The sequence below is a fragment of the Polypterus senegalus genome, chromosome 12, assembly GCF_016835505.1.
Source record: "Polypterus senegalus isolate Bchr_013 chromosome 12, ASM1683550v1, whole genome shotgun sequence".
NCBI lineage: Eukaryota > Metazoa > Chordata > Cladistia > Polypteriformes > Polypteridae > Polypterus > Polypterus senegalus.
In genome coordinates, this window is record NC_053165.1 from 34,781,951 (window position 1) to 34,800,231 (window position 18,281).

Genomic DNA, 18,281 nt, shown 5'->3' on the forward strand with positions numbered 1-18,281 from the left:
AGTGAATGCACAGATGTATAATAACATATAGTTCCCTAATATTGAAACAAATTCTATTAAATACTAGTACCACTGCTTTTAAGATTGCAACAGGTAATGAGCAGTAGATTAGCTTTAAAAGTATATTAAATACAATAAAGGATGAGATAATTCCACATTTTCGAATATGCCTGAATACTGAAACTTTACTCTGGTACTATGCAGTATAAAATAAATTAGATACCGAAAATGTTATCAGTTAGGATGTGCATATCTTAAATTGATAAATCACATACTGAGATATACAACATGCAAACAACAAATGTCCCTGCATCACACAGAAAAGCTGATTTTTGTGATATATATATGCACTTAGAGGCTGTCTGTCAAGAAACTCTGTACGCTCCTACTGATTTCCAAGAATTGAAGCTGCTGGGTAGCACTGCCATCCTAATAGCAGGCTTTTTTATTGTACAACAGTACAGTAACACTCCAAAGTGCAGTCCAAGAGCCTAACAAGTCTAATAAGATACATTATGGCATAATGGTTAAGGCTTTTCACTTTAAACCCTAAAGTTGTGTGTTGAAATCCTGCAGATCACTTCACCTGCCTGTGCACCAATTAGGAAAAAAAAAACCAAATAAATATAACCAATAGTGTCTCAAATATTGTAAGTCACCTTGAAAAAAGACATCAGCCAAGTAAATGTATAACTTTGCCATTTTTTATGGGTCACAGGAAACACCTCCAAAACTGATAGAAACTGGGAACTAAACATGGCTGTCAGTGTTACTGTATTAACAAGCATGTTACACTCTACATTTTCAATATGCTGATGCCCTATACAGGCAAGCAGTAATGCCTGCATGAGATTCTGATTTGTTTATTTTCTAAATATGGCTTTGCCCTCTTCTCAAACCTTCCTGACTTAAAGGATTTGTGCCCCTTTCTTTTGGCGTGCTCCTGTCACTCTAACATTTAACCTTGCCTAGCCTATGAAGTGCTCACAGACCACCGCATTCCAGTCCTGCCTGTAAAGAGCCTTCTGCATTCTGATACAATATTTTCTTGCAAACTTAGTTATGGACATCGAGTCATTTATAACAGTATCATTTGTTTTTAATTTTTTTTTCAGGGAATCCCATTCTTTGGTTTTTAGGCTTTTAGGGTCTCCACAGTGTTTTCTTTGTAGGTCCCAAACACATTAAGACCCTGAGTATTTCACAATAGCTCCCAAGGGAAAATTCAAAAAAGAAACTAGGAAAGCTAAAAGCAGTTTCTTAGATTAATATTGAAGAAAATGCAAAAGCTGGCCCAAACAGACTCTTTCAATATTTTAATAGTAAAATAATGGCCACGGAGAACTAAGGGAGAAATTAAACATACAAAACTGATAATCCTCTTATTCATATTTCTCTAAAGCTTTCACATGTAAAGAGGTCACAAGTGATTTGGAGACAGCAGAGAGAGAAATTCTACAAGGATGAAAAAAGCTGAAGTGAAATGTATTGCCAGGATCAATACCATGTATATCAGAGTGCTTAAGGAAGTTAGTTATTGCATATATAAATCATGAACCGTATTTTTCAGTGATTACTGAGCACTGGGAAAAATTCAAGACTAGAAGCTACAAAATGCTGTTCCAATATATATATAGAAAAGGTGATCATGCTGACCCCAGCAACTATAGGCCAATAGGTTTAAGGTGAATCACAGGTAAATTAATGGAAGCAATTATTAAATAATATGATGAGTACCATATTGCACATACAAGTGTATTACAGAACAGTAAATGCAGTGTTAGACAGCATGAACAAATAAAAAAGATCATTGAAAAAAGAGAACTGTTTTCACTTTGTCATTAAGAATTTTTTTTATGTTGATCAATGACAAAAGGCTAAATTAAGACCCCTGTGCTACAATGTCATATAATAATAAAATGCAAAAACTTACAACGGAATGAATATGTTTATTATTATTAATTCCAATGCAAAGTTGTGCAGGATTATTCATAAATTCACCCTGATCAAACAGGTTTCTCTACAGTCCCTGCAAGGCAGCAGATAACATTTGGCACCTTATTATGGAGGGCAGCACAGTGGAGCAGTGGGTAGTGCTGCCGCCTCACAGTTAGGAGACCTGGGATTTGCATGTTCTCCCCATGGCTGCATGGGTTTTCTCTGGGTGGTCTGGTTTCCTCCCACAGTCCAAAGACATGCAGGTTAGGTGCATTGGTGATCCTAAATTGTCCTGTGTGTGTGTGCCCTGTGGTTGGCTGGCACCCTGTCTGGAATTTGTTCCTGTGTTGGCTTGGATTGGTTTCAGCAGACGCCTGTGACCCTGTGTTAGGATGTAGCAAGTTGGATACTGGCTGACTTTATTATAGACTACGTATGATATGATGAAATTGAAGTAATCAATGTAGAACTCAGATATTCAGCATTAACGTTTGCAGTGCACCATCTATTGGAATGTATTTTGCAATGCCATCCATCCATCCTCTTCCACTTATCTGAGGTCGGGTCGCGGTGGTAGCAGCTTAAGCAGAGAAGCCCAAAATCCCTCTCCCCGGTCACTTCTTCCAGCTCTTCCAGGAGAATCCCAAGGCGTTCCCAGGCCAGCCGGGAGACATAGTCCCTCCAGCGTGTCCTGGGTCTTCCCTGGGGCCTCCTCCCAGTTGGACGTGCCCAGAACACCTCACTAGGGAGGCGTCCAGGAGGCATCCTGATCAGATGCCCGAGTCACCTCATCTGACTCCTCTCGATGCGGAGGAGCAGCGGCTCTACTCTGAGCCCCTCCCGGATGACTGAGCTCCTCACCCTATCTTTAAGGGAAAGCCCAAACACCCTGCGGAGGAAACTCATTTCAGCCGCTTGTATTCGCGATCTTGTTCTTTCGGTCACTACCCATAGCTCATGACCATAGGTGAGGGTAGGAACATAGATCGACTGGTAAATTGAGAGCTTTGCCTTACGGTTCAGCTCTTTTTTCACCACGACAGACCGATGAAGAGCCCGCATCACTGCGGATGCCGCACCAATCCGCCTGTCAATCTCACGATCCATTCTTCCCTCACTCGTGAACAAGACCCAGAGATACTTAAACTCCTCCACTTGGGGCAGGATCTCGCCCCTAACCCTGAGAGGGCACTCCACCCTTTTCCGGCTGAGGACCATGGTCTCGGATTTGGAGGTGCTGATTCTCATCCCAGCCACTTCACACTCAGCTGCAAACCGCTCCAGAGAGAGCTGAAGATCACGGCCTGATGAAGCAAACAGGACAACATCATCTGCAAAAAGCAGTGACCCAATCCTGAGTCCACCAAACCGGATCCCTTCAACACCCTGGCTGCGCCTAGAAATTCTGTCCATAAAAGTTATGAACAGAAAGGGCAGAACTGGCAGAGTCCAACTCTCACTGGAAACGGGGTCGACTTACTGCTGGCAATGCGGACCAAGCTCTGACACCGGTTGTACAGGGACCCAACAGCTCTTATCAGGGGGTCCGGTACCCCATACTCCCGGAGCACCCCCCACAGGATTCCCCGAGGGACACGGTCGAACGCCTTTACCAAGTCCACAAAGCAAATGTAGCCTGGTTGGGCAAACTCCCATGCACCCTCCAGGATCCTGCTAAGGGTGTAGAGCTGGTCCACTGTTCCGCGACCAGGGACGAAAACCACACTGTTCCTCCTGAATCCGAGGTTGACTATCCGACGGACCCTCCTCTCCAGAACCCCCGAATAGACTTTTCCAGGGAGGCTGAGGAGTGTGATCCCTCTATAGTTGGAACACACCCTCCGGTCCCCCTTTTTAAAGAGGGGGATCACCACCCCGGTCTGCCAATCCAGAGGCACTGTCCCCGATGTCCATGCGATGTTGCAGAGACGTGTCAACCAAGACAGTCCTACAACATCCAGAGCCTTAAGGAACTCCGGTATCTCATCCACCCCGGGCCCTGCCACCAAGGAGTTTTGACCACCTCGGTGACTTCAGTCCCAGAGATGGGAGAGCCCACCTCAGAGTCCCCAGGCTCTGCTTCCTCATTGGAAGGCATGTTAGTGGGATTGAGGAGGTCTTGAAGTACTTCCCACCGACCCACAACGTCCCGAAGTCGAGGTCAGCAGCGCACCATCCCCACCATATACGGTGTTGACACTGCACTGCTTCCCCTTCCTGAGACACCGGACGGTGGACCAGAATCTCCTCGAAGCCGTCCGAAAGTCGTTCTCCATGGCCTCTCCAAACTCCTCCCATGCCCGAGTTTTTGCCTCAGCAACAACTGAAGCCGCATTCCGCTTGGCCTGCCGGTACCTATCAGCTGCCTCCAGAGACCCACAGGACAAAAAAGTCCTATAGGACTCCTTCTTCAGCTTGACGGCATCCCTCACGCTGGTGTCCACCAACGGGTTTGGGGATTGCCGCCGCGACAGGCACCGACCACCTTACGGCCACAGCTCCGGTCAGCCGCCTCAACAATAGAGGCACGGAACATGGCCCATTCGGACTCAATGTCCCCCACCTCCCTCGGGACGTGGTCGAAGTTCTGCCGAAGGTGGGAGTTGAAGCTACTTCTGACAGGAGACTCTGCCAGCCGTTCCCAGCAGACCCTCACAACACGTTTGGGCCTACCATCGAAGCCAACTCACCACCAGGTGGTGATCAGTTGACAGCTCCGCCCCTCTCTTCACCCGAGTGTCCAAGACATATGGCCGCAAGTCCGACGACACAACCACAAAGTCAATCATCGAACTGAGGCCTAGGGTGTCCTGGTGCTAAGAACACATATGAACACCCTTATGCTTGAACATGGTGTTCGTTATGGACAATCCGTGGCGAGCACAGAAGTCCAATAACAAAACACCGCTCGGGTTCAGATCGGGGGGGCCATTCCTCCCAATCACACCCTTCCAGGTCTCACTGTCATTGCCCCTATTTTGCAATGCATGCAGTAATAAAATCACAAACATTAGCACTGCTTTTACAAATTCCATACAAAATGACATATAACAGAGACACAACAACCAAACAGACACACCGATACACAGACACATACATGCATACTGGTCCTTTTATTAAGATTAATGTCTCAGCTTGAAGCTATTCTGGCTCTCAGTACGCTTTTGACTGAATTGTGATTTTCAATGGAATGGTTTATACAGGGTGGCACGGTGGTGCAGTGGTAGCACTGGGTTTGCTTCCTGGGTCCTTCCTGCGTGGAGTTTGTATGTTCACCCCATGTCTGCGTGGGTCTCCTCTGGGCGCTCCGGTTTCCTCCCACAGTACAAAGACATGCAGGTCAGGTGGATTGGCGATTCTAAATTGGCACTAGTGTGTGTTTGTGTGTGTCCTGTGGTGGGTTGGCACCCTGCCTGGGACTGGTTCCTGCCTTGTGCCCTGTGTTGGGTGGGATTGGCTCTAGCAGACCCCTGTGTTCGGATTCAGCGGGTTGGAAGATGGATGGTTGTTTTATACAGAGGGCTGTTCATTGTCTCCTTTACTTTTCAATGCTTCCCCAGAGCCCCTTGCCATTGGTGTTCACAGGCTTGATTTGATCATCCCAATTGCATGTTATTTACCTATTTACTTTTTTATTTACTTACTTCGTACAGCATGAAGTCACAGAGTGCATAGCTTCCCATGTACATATACAAAGTACAGTGATGGCAAAAGTGCATTCTTGCTCCGATTTAGAACCATCGTCATGATATTGTATTGACCCCCTACTTTTGACACCCACTGCACGCCCAACCTACCTGGAAAGGGGTCTCTCTTTGAACTGCCTTTCCGAGGTTTCTTCCATTTTCCCTACAAGGTTTTTTTGGGAGTTTTTCCTTGTCTTCTCAGAGAGTCAAGGCTGGGGGGCTGTCAAGAGGCAGGGCCTGTTAAAGCCCATTGCGGCACTTCCTGTGTGATTTTGGGCTATACAAAAATAAACTGTATTGTATTGTATTGTATATTAGTTGACCTCTGCTATAGTACATCTATGTGAGGGGGTTAGCGCTGGGGGGGGTTATTGGGATTGTTGGGATTGTGAACACGGCTAAGAGTATAAAACTGAATAAAAAAAAAAACAAAGCTAACCTTTACAAGTATCATAAAATACACTGACTGTTACAGCCTGGAATCAAATATATGTTTTTATTCTAAAATAGTAATAGTAAATAGAATACATGCAGCTCACTTCTCAAAACGGACTTCTCCAAGATCGAACCTGTGAAGTTTTGATTACCAGTCAAAAGTTAATACCGTTGCGCCACTGAAGCGATCATAGCAAATGTGTGTCAATGTCGCACCCTAATACAGGTTCTTTTTCTGCAGTTATATTCTTAAATAGAAGCGCACTTGTTCTGTTATACTGTATTTTTACCTTTTGTGAAAGTGTTTCTTTGATATTTGGAACTCAGGCTTCACACATTATACACTTCGGCCCAGTTTCCCGTTAAGGGCTTAAAATAAACCAGGACTAGGCTAATTCTACTTAAATTAATCCACACTAAACAACTGACTTTCTGAGATGTTGCTTAAGTTTGGATTAACTAGTTCTAGACTACAGAGTCTCAGATTAAGGTAATCAAGGACAAGTGAGATCATCTTTTGGAAACCCGATTAGATTAACGGCATGCACATGTGGCTAAGGAGAGGTTGCTATAAAAACCTGGTATGGAATACTTGTAATTCATTAGTCTTAAGGAGTGTGTGGAACAGGAGTCATTACACTTATCCAAAAAATGGATAAAGACAAAAGAAAACGCTCAAAAAACTTCAGTGAATTTGAGAAGACCCTTTTTAAACAAATTGTATCAAACTATCCTGTAATTGAAAACAAACAACATGATTCAGGTACAGAAAACAAGAAGAAGAAAGCATGGATTTCCATATTGAATGAATTCAACTCAAATGAAAAGTAACCAAACGGACACTCCAACAAGTTCAGGTATGATTTATTGTTGCCCCATTCTTACAAATCAGTAAATTATAAATGTTTTCATCAATGAAATGTAAAAAGAAAACAATATTATGTAGAACTCCAACTTCAGAGTGTATATTATCTTGTAAAGGTCCTGTGGAAAAACATAAAAATAAACCTGAAAAAAACAACTGCTGCTACGCGTCAAGAGCATTTCAAGACAGGTGGGGGACTTCCAGTTCCACCAGACACAGAGGAGTTGGGGGACTTGTTGGCTGGGATTATTGAAAGTCAGCAACCCCTGGAAGGTATTCCAGATGATGACCATTTGGACAGTTCAGGTGAGGAATCTTTCAAAGACTCATTTGATAGGACATGTCTCATTTACAGTAACATGTGTTATCCCATCCAACATACAGTAATTAAATGCAAGTCATGTCTTGTAACAAAAATGACGTAATGACCTTTATTGTTGAAGTCAAATGTAATACTAGATTTTTTCATCCATACAAAGATGACCTGATCTTCACCCAGGACTTGGGGGGCGGAGGGAACAGTCACGAGGCTCAAATGAATCCATCAGCAGCCAGCACCAACATGCAGCAGCATCCAGTCTCCTGCGGTAGCATTAGTCAGCATCCAGCAGTCTCTAATCCAGGCAGCAGGTCAAGAGGGAAAAGGATGACCATTCATGAGAAACTTGCCATAGAGTTCCATGAATGTATATTAAAATATTTAAAAGAAGAACATGAAGTCAAAATGAAAATTCTTCATCTTGAGTTGTCTATGAAAGAGAGAGAGATGAAGCAGCAGCAGTGTCAATTGTCTTTGGAACCAAACCTCAGTTAAATAAAAAAAATTTCCTGAAATTTTTACCTGTCTATGCCAATCATTTATGTATCATTCAAGGCACATTTATGAGAAGTGCTGCAAAGCAAAAGCATCTCTGTAAGCAAGTCCATTTCTGTCATTGGCTAGCTCAGGGATGGGGACATGTTGGTCATCATCATCTTCAATATCAGGGTCTGGGCAGCCGCACCGTTTAAGAAAATTATGAAGCACTGCTGTTGCAATAATAACAATGCAGCACCTCCTAGGTTCAAACTGCAGTGTATTTCGGAGACACTGGAAACGATTCTTCCATACACCAAACATGCTCTATTAGCCCTCTGGTGAGAATGTGAGCTTGGTTATAGCGCTGTTGCTCTGGTCTGACTGGATGGGGATAAGGGGTGAACAAGAAGTTTGTCTGCGCATACCCACTGTCACCAAGTAGAATTCCAGAGTGTTGTCTTGCTTCAAACTGAGTATATAAAGAGGAGTTGTGGAAAATCCTTGAGTCATGAGTTGAACCTTTCCAGCGTGCAACAATATTGGAGAACTGCATAGTGGGAGTGCACACCTTGTACATTTATTGAAAACCAGTTTTTACGATTTCTGAATTCCTCAGCATCTGCTGTAGAGGGACATTTGATGGGAATGTGGCAGCCATCGATACAACCAATGACTCCAGGGAAGTTCCCATATTCATAGAAATCTACCTTGCAGGTGGCCTGTTCAGCAGCATTTGGGAACTTGATGAAATCCTTTTTCAGTGCACATATAGCACTGCAGACTTTGTGTACTATTTTGCACACTGTTGATTCACCTACACCACACAAATCCCCAGTTTCCCGATGGTAGGTTCCACATGCCAAAAACCTTAAGGTAATTAATATTTGTAAGGAAGGAGAAATAGGGGTGCCTCTGACTAAGTCACCTGTAAGCTTGGGCTGCAGCAAACCAATTATTCCTGTTGCATTTTCCTTTGACATACGGAAACGGTCAAGAAAATGTAAATCATCAAAATCATTTAGTGGGTTGCTCCTGTCTTTTAGCAACCTTCTTTCTGGTCTTGGTAGTGGTCTCTTACTGTCATTGAAATAGTCAAGGTAATCCATTTTTTGCTACTGTGGACGTGAGCCTTGAGGCAAGCAGTTTTTAATCTGAGGTTAAACCTGCTTCTGACCAGGTTTAATTTAAGACTTAATTTAGATCTGGATTAGGTCTAATTCTTCTTCTAGAAATCCAATTGTTTAAATCAAGACTAGTGCAAGTCTGAGACTATTGTAATCCATGTGTGAGAAAGCTACTTCAATAAATCCAGGTTTAAAATGACATTTAGTCTATGACTAGGCTTAATCCCTGTACGGGAAACCTGCCCTTCATGTCTACATTTTGTCAATTATTACTAGAACATGAATAAGTTTCTGTTTTAACAATGTGTTTACATAGATCGTTGTAGACACGGAACACACATGAAATGCAAGTGTTCCAAATAATGATATAGTATTTATAAAAGGTGTCATTGTGCTTGATTTCTCACTCTATACAACTCTAAGCAACTGACACAGAGGTAAACAGACTTGAGCTGAGAAAATTGTGCGGCGTGGGGGATGTGATAGCAGGCTGCTTGCTGTTTGCTACTTATCCACACATTTACAGGACAAAAGACGCTGACGGAGAGGTGAAAAGCGATTTAAGGTGGGATGGATCTGCGAGTTTTTTCGTAGGCTCTGGTAATTCTAGTGTTAAATACTTTGGATCAACAGTACAGAGTGATGGGGATTGTGGAAGACAGATGAAAAAGAGAGTGCAGGCAGGGTGGAATGGGTGGAGAAGAGTGTTTGGAGTGATTTGTGGCAGACGGTTATCAGCAAGAGTGAAGGGATGGTTTACAGGACGGTAGTGAGACCAGCTATGTTATAGGGGTTGGAGACGGTGGCACTGACCAGAATGCAGGAGACAGAGCTGGAGGTAGCAGAGTTAAAGATGCTTAGATTTGCATTGGGTGTGACAAAGATGGATAGGATTAGAAATGAGTACTTTAGAGGGTCAGCTCAAGTTAGACGGTTAGGAGACAAATTTAGAGATGCGAGATTGATTGGGTTGGACATGTGCAGAGGAGATATGCAGAGTATATATGGAAGAAGGATGCTAAGGATAGAGCTGCCAGAGAAGAGGAAAAGAGGAAGGCCAAAGAGAAGGTTTATGGACGTGGTGAGAGAGGACATGCAGGTGATGGGTGTAACAGAACAAGATACAGAGGACACAAAGATATAGAAGAAGATGATCCACTTTGGCAACCCCTAATGGGAGCAGCTGAAACAAGAAAAAGATAACTAGTGATAACATTTGATTCCGTTTTGAAATAAATACAAAATGCTCATATCTGACCCAGGCATATCTCAAAGTGCATAAAATCAAAAAAAGTGTACAGTATTAGGAATCACATTTGTTCACCATTTGAAATAAAATAAATATTTTGGTCATTTATGATGCAGGCACATCACAAAGTGCATTTAACAGAATAAACAAGTACTATTAATGCTATCATAGCTCTCAGTGCACAAACCCATAACAAAGGATAACAGTAACTAACACACATGCATTCAGTGTCTACTGCATACCAAGGAACCATAGGTTTGTTTTAAATCAGCACATGTGACTAGCAGTACCTTTTTTGTAAACAAAAAGGTGGCAGTATGCATAAGTTGTGTTTGGATCAAGTTTGAGGTAGTGTGAAGGTATATAGAGGCAGAGACTCCTAGTGCACATGTTTGCGTCATTTGGTGTGGTGGCTCTGAGGCTAAGGATCTGTGCTGATATCCAGAAGATTGCCAGTTCAAATCCCTGTCACTGCCAAAACAGTAAATAACAAGGCTCTCCCTGGAGTAACAATTAGATCCATTTGATAAAACCCACATTTAGTCTCACTTTATGAAACTTGAATACAACTAAGACACAGCACACCATTTTGATTTTAGAATCATTTAATATGTAGTTGATGCTACAACCAGCTGTCACGGCCAAGGTGCTAGTACAACGTATGGGCACTTACCATCACAAAACAAAAACAAAAATCACTGTATCATTGACTAGTACCACCATTTATAGACACAACAATACACTACATTGTGGGATGAACATTGCTAGTATATGTGGAGTGTTGCATTCATAATCTGTACTACAGTAGGAATTTCCTCATTTTTTTCTCAGTGTTTCTGGTGGGACCATGGGCTGAGACACTCAGAGGTTGCTTCCGGGCTGCATGTGGCCCTTTGATTAGGCACTTCCTTCACACCCTCTTTATATGTTTTATACTTATATATATACTTATATATATACTATACTTATTATCTCCAAAATTTTAGCCACTTTTTTTTTTGTTTTCAGCATGGCTGTGTGACCTTTCTTCTCCCCATCTTGTGGAAAGCTATACTTAACAATATTTCAGCATCCTCTAAAAAACCCAAGTTATCTACCTACTCAGTTTACATCTCAGGGTTTTTATGTTATGCATTTGTCTGCTTATTCAATTTGTCACCTGTGTCCTCTAAATGTCCCTGGCACTTATCGCCATATGTTTTCAGATTGCCCTCCAATCTCTGCTTTGTGGACCAATGTTTCAAATTGCTTGCCCTCTGTTCTCTATGTTAATATTTCCCTGTTGTCACATATATTTGATCTCCTGGACATTTCCAGTCTTATCCTCACTTATATACAGCAGGGGCTTGTCTATCTGGGTACCATCTCTGAAAAATGAATCTTTGTCTCTTGTAGGAAATCCTCTTTCTTTAAACTAATCTTACTTGAACTTTTGCTGGTGTGGATAGCAAATCACCTGGATCCAGTACAGAGAATGGGCAAGCTGCTGTGCATTTGGCGGGGAGCTGGTAGGCTTAGGGTCCACCTTGTGCTCCTAAACAGAATCCTTAATTCTTCCTCTTTATTGAGCTTCCCTCTCTTCTTGAGCTCACTATTTCTTTTGGATGTCTTGTACCAGTCTACACTAGCATCATTAACTTTTAGTCCTATAGGGACTACCTTTACAGGATGATTGTGGGAGTGTGGTGCTGGGTTTTGTTGTTGCCTACTGTTAATACTATTTTTTGTACAATTGTTGATTACTGTTTTCCTTGTTGAACTCAAAATGGAAAGAATGATTACAGAAAATAAAAAATAATAATAATTAAAAAAAACTTGACAAAGCTGTAAATTTATCTTTACACAATAGTAAAATGCCCCAGCTTAAACATGCCTCTTCTTTTTTGCTAATTTTTTTACTAGGTAGTGAACATCCATACTTTGAGCCTTTAGAGTCTGTTAACATAGAGCTCTTATTAACAAGACTTGCTAAGGAAATATAACTCTATGTTCTATGAGCATCATCTAAAAATCATTGCAAACACAGCAAATTCAAATCCGATCTAATTTTTATTTTCTCAAATTCCATGCAAGTCTAATCAGTAGTTGAGAAATCAGATAAATTATCACAAACACAAACACTTGCACACCAAAGTCTTTTATAGAGTACCCACCATCTTGGTTGAGTTCTGTTGTGAAACATAAGTTTTAATACTGTTACCCTTGTGATATCATCAAAGTGCAACTTCAGGGGAAATGCCACTAATACCATTAAATTGTGTGGCAGCAACCAGAACCTACAATGGGGGCATTAAAAAAAAAACAAAATGTTGTTGTGATCTTTTTCAAAACAAATAATAAAATTACTTATTGAAAAAACAAAATATAAGAGAGAATACTCAATAAAATTGAATTCTCATAATTCCAAAACTTTCTAAAAGTGACTAAAGTCCAGTAAAGATTTTTAAGCTCCGAAAACAAACAGAACAAATCCCAAGTAGTCTGTAACACACTGTAGTATTTACAAATATATCTGCATTAAATTATATTGATTTGACTTTTTTCTGTATAGTCTGTGCCCATAATTATATCCTAATAAATACAAGTAACAGTGAGCAGTGTGGATGCCAAGGCAAAGGACATTGAATGCTGTTAATAATAGACTAAATATCAAGAACACCTGGAAAAGCAGAACAGAAACATTGAAGAAGGTAAAAATCTTTAAAACTAATTAAAAAAAAACATTAAAGTATCATCATTTTACATACATAAATGCTTTGTAAAGAATTCAGCAAATGTAATTTTGCAATTTCTACATTGAACCCAAAACACAGAAACTGGGACATAAAAGCTTAAATAATTAGAACACAAATAATCAGATTAAGCAAAAACCTAGAGTCACATCGGTATCCCCAAGGCTGATTCTGAGTACCACTGGAATATTATATAGCATATGAAACACCCACAGCATTGACACTTTTACAGCAGTGTTTCTTAAACTATAGGCAGCAAAGCTGTGAGGTGACGGTACCTCCGCACTAGTGTGAACTGTCAAATCAAAAATAACAAGTAAAACACTAATATGTGATCATTTTTGTGGTGTTACGCTAAGTGAATAGGATGGGGGTATATATCGACATGTTTTAAATTAAATGCAGTTTCCCTCACTATAATTTGTTCAGTTCTATTAATCCAACCCCATAAAAAACTTGCAAACTTCCTAGACTTTAAAATATCAGCCTGTTGTGAATGAATATTGATGTAAAGTATAAATGTGCCACATGGTGAACTGACAACACGGTTTGGTTCCTGCCTTGTGATATGGCCCCTTATTGCCTTCCATATTGAACCATTCTTTTACTTCACAAATTCCATGCTCTGTATGTAGTTTCTTTTTGCTTTTTGTTCAAGATCATATTTTTGTTACTAACACATTTATAGTAATATTCCTGCTACTGAATGTTTTTTGTCAAATTAAAGTTAGACTTCATTATTAAGTAAACATTTACATGTTGTTTCTTTGAATCCCTAAATATGTATATTATTTACTTACACTTTTGCTGTTTACAAAGTGACAGGTGTATATGTTGTACGCTCAGTTGAGACTACAGTGATCACTCCTCGATCGCGGGGGTTGCGTTCCAGAAGGTGAAAATCCACAAAGTAAAAACCATGCGTTTATATTATATTTATATTGTCACGCTTGGGTCACAGATTTGCACAGAAACACAGGTTGCAGAGACAGGGACTTTAAAACACTGCAAACAAACATTTGTCTCTTTTTCAAAGGTTTAAACTGTGCTCCATGACAAGACAGAGATGACAGCTCTGTCTCACAATTAAAAGAATGCAAAGATATCTTCCTCTTCAAAGGAGTGCACATCAGGAACAGAGAATGTCAGAGAGAGAGACAGAGAGAAAAGCAAACAATCAAAAATTCAAAAATTAATAGGTGCTGTTCGGGCTTTTAAGTATACAAAGTACCGTGCAGGAAGCATATCATATATCATTGAGGAGTTTTATTTAATACATAATACGTGCTCTGATTGGGTAGCTTCTCAGCCATCCGCCAATAGTGTCCCTTGTATGAAATCAACTGGACAAACCAACTGAGGAAGCATGTACCATAAATTAAAACACCCATTGTCCGCAGAAATCCAAGAACCAGCGAAAAATCCATGATATTTATTTAGATATGCTTACATATAAAATCTGTGATGGAGTGAAGCCGTGAAAGTCAAAGTGCGATATAGAGAGGGATCACTGTATTAAATGTTAGAAACTACAGCAACAGTAAATTCAAGAGGGGACAGTAATTAATGAGAAATAAAGCTACACACTATGTTTAAAAACAGGAAACTGTGTTAAGTAGCTGTATAGGGCCAAATATTTGGAGTATATGCCTCAGTAAACTAATGGACATTTATAGGTTTATATACATGAGCATTTATTTTCAGCATCCAGAAAGAGATTCATCATTGGTGTAGACAGCAATCCAGAAACTTGCATATAAAGTACCAATTTACTTTTAATAGTGTCATTTAAAAAAAGTTTTGATGTGTAACAGCAAAATGGCACAGTGCTTTCTCACAGCTTCACTTCACTGTGTATCATGTTGAACTGGTTGAATAGCTACAGCTCGTCAAGATGCCAAGAAAGTCTCCAATCCACCAAATAAACTATGTTGGAAATGAAAAAAAGAAACTGGAAAAAGATTCAAGGTTCAAATCACTTTGTAAAGTTAACGGAATTTACCCACTATTATTTTCTTAATTACTTCATCCATCAATCCTTTCATTTTCTAATTCTGCATGTAGAAAATAAGGTTTGTAGAAAGTCAGAATCTAGCCTGGCAGTCAGGTAAGAGCCAGCCAAGTGCAAGATGCCAGATATAATGAATGTACAAGATAGATAGATAGATAGATAGATAGATAGATAGATAGATAGATAGATAGATAGATACTTTATTAATCCCATGGGGAAATTCACATATTTAAATTTAAATAAAACTGAAGTGGGATTGCCATGTTTTATAGTTAAGCGTGTATATAGTTTTCCAAAACTGTCACATAAAATATTTTCTCCAGTGCTTTCTTGTATCTGGAACAGTGCACATCTCCCATCCAGAACTCTGCTTCTCTGCAAACCTCTGTTAAGTCAGTGGATAACTGATGTTATATAGTATTTGAAATTGGAAAAAATCTAATTCTTTCTTAGAGGATTTGTTCAAATTTTTTTAAAAAACCTGGCAGGATCTAATCAATAATATTTTAGAATAACCCCTTATATTGGGGAGAAAGACTCCTTTTCCTCTATACTACTCTCAAAGGTTTGCCTTTCTCTTTCTCATGGGTGAGGGTTGAATTAAATTTATCTTTGTTAAGTTTGACTTGATTGTATGAAATATTAAATGCTTTAAATAAATTCAATTAAAATAAAAAAAATTCTATATTTTTTTTCTCCAAATATTTTTAAGACTGTGATTCACAGTAGTTTGAACTAATTAGGTTAAGAATCTGTATAATAGGTAAAGGTTTTTAATTTACATTAGATGTTATAAAATACATTAACATACCATGCATTCTAAACATTAGGATAACTTTTGATTCTAAATTCTCTTAGTGGTAGAGCACAGGAGTGTACAAGAATGTACACTGTAATGGATTGCTGTGCAGTTCAAACTTAGTTATGGTTTACAGCAATACTTCTTAAATATTCCCTGATTCCAATTTGTATTTGAAGTTGGCTTAAAAAATAAGTGAACTCAATGTCATAAATGACGTATTCAAATTAATTGGATTGCCATTTAGAAAAGAAAGGGAACACAGTAGCTCTAAAAAGTATTATTATGGATTTAATTTGTATTTTTTTACATGGATCAGCAGAAAAAGACTAATGTCAAAGTGAAAAGAGAACTCTGGGAAACAGTCTAAATTTAATAAAAATAAAACACAAAAAATTGGTAGTATTTTGTGTTGATCAATGTGAAAAAGGCTAAATTAAATCCACTGAGACACAATGTTGTATAATAATAAAAGTGAAAACCTCCAAGGGGTGAACACTTTTTATAGGCACTGCCTAGTAGACTGTACACAGAGGGGCAAAAAATAACACCATCCACTTATGGGTTTAATATTAAGATTCTAAATAAATGAGTAGCCTATTCATGTGCATTAACCATGAGCACTCTATTTCACAGGTATAAGCGGCACTCTTTATTATCTTTATTAATGTCAATTGCACAGGTTATATTTTGCAAATGTAAATATTCAAAATGTATAATTATTTGTAAATACTAAAAATCTTGTATTCACATAATAGCCAAAGTACCATGTGTTGTCTGGGTTTATTTATAATGAGTTCAGGTTACAATGCAAATATTTGCAGTATATATGTTTTTTAAATGTTGACCCTTTTGTTAATGCTAACTGAAATGCAAGTGCCCTGTAATTTTAATTGCCTCACTAATAACTATCCATTTGTATCCTTTGTGTAACTGGAGAGGTAATGTTGTCAAACACTGCCTTGCCTTCCCTCTGCAGTTTTAAGATAAATTTTTCCACCTGTAAAACAACAGCAACAAACAACATTATGTAGCCCTGCCATTACTTTGGGGGAGGGCTCATATCATGGCCAAGGGTGAAAGATCTCATTTTCATGACCTTCCATCCTGACATAACCATGTTTACTTCCCTGCAGTGTTATCTTATAATCCACCCTATCAAACAATTCCTCAGTTTCGTAAAAAATATATACAGTATCAAAATGTTTTTATGAGCCTTTTATGAGTCTGAATACGGGAGCTCTGTTCATTTCATCTCATTTGTGCTTGTATGAACTGTCACTGTATTTGAGAGGCTAAGTTAATTTTACAAATGCAATATAATGCATATATAATTTGTCAATAATTTAAAAGGTTATACAGTAGCTGTAAATATAGAGGCAGAATAGAAAGGATGGAAATCAAGGATTTTAGTAAGAGAGCAGCAGCGATGTTTCCTTCTAGGATTTGGCAAGAGTGTTGTCAGGGATGCGACAAAGGTCTTAAACAAAGGAGATTGTTTTATTTTTTAACCAAAATCAAACTACTAAACCTGAGGTGAACATCAAAACAAGTATTGTTCTTTATCTCTTTTAATTATTCAAGCAGTTGTTTCTTATTTGGTCTTTTCTTTAAATCGTTTTCATGTTTTAACATATGCTGCTGTGTGCATCCATATTTTATGGCCTGACTGACGTTATATCACAAGTCCAATGGCATGTATTAGAACAGAATATCAGAGCAACTGTACCAAAAACAAGGCATTCAGAACACCAAGCTTGTCTGTCCTGTTCATCTAAATTGTGTCCAAGTAGAAAAGTGAAGGGCCTTACCACACTACTTAGCAATGTTTTCCATGGTTCTATGGTTCTTTGTGTGACAAAAAGTATGTAGTCTGTTTAACTGTATTTCTTTCTCGTTTACATCACCCAGTGCTTGTTAGAAAGTAGAAGAGCGAAAAACCTTTATATGATTGTTTTATCTTGTTTATTGTCATTAGCAATTATGTTACTTTTAAAGTAATTTCAGAATCTGTGCTAGAATTAATGACTGTTGTTATTACAATTATTGTTCATTTGTACTGTCTACCACATAGCGATTGCTTTATCAATTAAAATTAAATATCTGATACTATAATAATACTTAATTTTAATCCCAACAATTGCACGCTTGTATCTGGTCAGCAAATGGATAAGAGCCTTGTACCATAATCTAAGGTTGGTTACTTAAACTTTATTTGCATATATTGTATTGTCTTATATGTTAGTGACTTTGAATAGAAGAGCAAATGATCATTTGTAAGTTTTTGTAAGTTACTGTATATCTTAATTTATAAACCAAATACATTTTGTGCTTAAAAATTCAACCTCATTACACATGCACAAGAAACTGGTCATGTGGCATTGGGTTTAAGACTTCAGACTCTGAGGTTATGAGTTCAAATCCTGCTACTCATGCTGACTGTGAGCAAGTCACTTCACCTGCCTGTTCGTCAAATAAAAAAACTGAAAGAAATGTATCCAATTGTATCTGAAATGTTTTAACTCGCATTAGATGAATATATCAGCCAAGTATTATGCAGCAATAACTTTCAATTAGTACATTTTGCTAGTATTATTTATTACGGAAGACATGAAAAGGTCTGGGCGATTCGCTTCCTGGGTC